Consider the following 2,730-nt stretch of genomic DNA (forward strand, 5'->3'; position numbering starts at 1 on the left):
ATGCCAGTCGTAGACATGGAGGGGGGACGATGCTGCCAGCTGAAAGTAATATGTGTCCCAGATGAACTCTGATAGCAGCGTAAGCTCTAGAGCTCTGACACAAGGAGAAGGGCTGATGTTGTAAGGCTAAAGCGTAACTGTATCTGAGGTTGTACTGTTTATCTCCAGTCCAGTTCAGTGTTCTTGTTGTTTTCATTCTGTAAATGGTCAATGGTAAACAGACTGCACTTACATAGCGCCTTTATCCAAAGCGCTTTACAACGGCCTCTCATTCACCCATTCACACACACATTCACACACCAATGGCGGCAAGCTGCCATGCAAGGCGCCGGCCGGCCCGCTCACTGGGAGCAATTTGGGGGTTCAGTGTCTTGCCCAAGGACACTTCGACATGTGGCCAGCCGGGGGATCGAACCGCCGATCTGCCGACCTTGCGATCATTAGACGGCGACTCTACCACCTGAGACAGCTGCCCAATTCTGTGACTTTGGTTTCTTCTGTGTAGCGTTAGCGATGAAAGCTGCAGGCTCTGATGAATATGATGAATATGGTTTAACTGAGGAAAAACTACAGTGTTGGAATTTGCCGAACGCTCATAAACGGCCATTCTGTGATGGCGTCAACTGTGTTTAATGTATTCCTCTGTCATATGTAAGTCATTTTCATGTTCTCCTGAGGCAGAATGTTCCCTTGTTGTTACAGGGTTGACATCACAGTTGGGCTTAGTTAGGCTTTGACCACCTTGAGCAGAACAGAACCAGCACTTTGTTTCTACGTAAACAGATATCTGCTAACATAACAGACGACACGACTGACATCAGACAGTTACTTCTTATATGTGTGGAAGTACATAACGTCTTTGACTGTGATGAACTCGTAGGACACAGAGGATTGTGGTGGAAACAGACCTCAGGTCAGATCTCACACCTAGCTCGTTCCCTATGTGGAGTCGTCAGAATAAAGAACTAGATTATTAGATGTCACGCCTGAGCATCACCGCCAATTGGCTTGACTTCCCCATATCCTGCACCCCCCCTCCCCCTCCCCCCTCACCCTCCCTCCCTCCCTCCCCCTCACCCACCCTCCCTCACTCACCCAAGTCAATCCACCTCAATGCATTTCACTTACCCACACCATCCCCCTTAATTTCCTTTTTTGATTATCTCTGGAATAGTTATCACATGACTGCTGATGTAAGTGTGTTAACGTCGAGATACACAAACTCATTCTGCTGTGGTGAATGTTAACTGTCGACGGCCATTTTGTATAGAACGTCAAACAGCAGCGATGTGTGAAGGTGAGACAGAGAGAGTAGTTTCCTGGTGTCGGTCTTTCTGGTCTGGTCTGGGAGGTGACGTCCCTGTCACAGGTCTGGCGTTCTGGACTTCCTTATCTCCTTGTGACTGCGGAGCTGTGAGATTACCCACGCTGCACGCACCACTTCACACCCCCGCACCTCCCACAAGCTATTTTAGCGTTTTAGCACCGGCCAGGAGTTAGTTGTGAATGGTGCCTGGTAGAAATGTGAAGTGAGCTTGGTGGAGGGAGGGAGAGAGGGAGGGAGAGAGAGGGAGGGAGGGAGAGGGAGGGAGAGGGAGGGAGGGAGAGGGAGGGAGGGAGGGAGAGAGAGGGAGGGAGGGAGGGAGAGAGAGGGAGAGGGAGGGAGGGAGAGAGAGAGAGAGGGAGGGAGGGAGAGAAGGAGAGGGAGGGAGAGAGGGAGGGAGAGAGAGGGAGAGAGGGAGGGAGAGGGAGGGAGGGAGAGAGAGGGAGAGGGAGGGAGGGAGAGAGAGAGAGAGGGAGGGAGGGAGAGAAGGAGAGGGAGGGAGAGAGGGAGGGAGAGAGAGGGAGAGAGGGAAGGAGAGGGAGGGAGAGGGAGGGAGGGAGAGGGAGAGAGAGGGAGGGAGAGGGAGGGAGGGAGAGGGAGGGGGAGGGAGGGAGGGAAAGGGAGGGCCCACAGCATGCATGTTGATGAGCCCTAATTCCTTTTGAAGTCGGGGTGTTAGCTCCCCCCCCCTCCCAGACTAGCAGGGCGATGGGGATGTTTGGACAGTTGAGGCAGAACGAGAGGGAAAGTCGGCTTTGCTGCCTTGAGTCTCTGAGCCTCTCCTGTGGAACAGACCGACTCTGAAGTCTGGATAACCAGAGAATCACCACTGTAAGGATGATGTTTTATGTTTTATGGCCGATGTTGGTTTGTGTAAATAAAATAAAGAGTAATTTAGTGTGAATTGAACATGGAGGGACAGGGAGGGTTGTTTCCCGAGGCAGGTCACATGCTGCTGGCATCCTGAGGGAGAAGCAGGCCTTCTTTGTCACCACCTTTATTGGATTTAGTCCCCCCGTGCAGGCTGCCTGTCCCACTGCTAGCTGCCTGTCTCTCTGCTAGCTGCCTGTCCCACTGCCTGTCCCACTGCTAGCTGCCTGTCCCACTGCTAGCTGCCTGTCCCACTGCTAGCTGCCTGTCCCACTGCTAGCTGCCTGTCCCACTGCTAGCTGCCTGTCCCACTGCTAGCTGCCTGTCCCACTGCTAGCTGCCTGTCCCACTGCTAGCTGCCTGTCCCTCTGCTAGCTGCCTGTCCCACTGCCTGTCCCACTGCTAGCTGCCTGTCCCTCTGCTAGCTGCCTGTCCCTCTGCTAGCTGCCTGTCCCACTGCTAGCTGCCTGTCTCTCTGCTAGCTGCCTGTCTCTCTGCTAGCTGCCTGTCTCACTGCCTGTCTCACTGCCTGTCTC

At 53.6% G+C, this 2,730-nt stretch overlaps 1 protein-coding gene across 1 annotated transcript in view; it reads left to right on the plus strand.

Annotated features, from left to right (window-relative positions):
* Nucleotides 1-2,730, plus strand: part of pdzrn3b (PDZ domain containing RING finger 3b) — a gene marked incomplete at both ends in the record, with an annotated part of 65,744 nt that overhangs the window by 18,090 nt on the left and 44,924 nt on the right. The gene's annotated exons all lie outside the window — the stretch shown is intronic.

Source organism: Nansenia antarctica, assembly GCF_963989245.1.
Source record: "Nansenia antarctica genome assembly, chromosome: 18".
NCBI classification, from domain to species: domain Eukaryota; kingdom Metazoa; phylum Chordata; class Actinopteri; order Argentiniformes; family Microstomatidae; genus Nansenia; species Nansenia antarctica.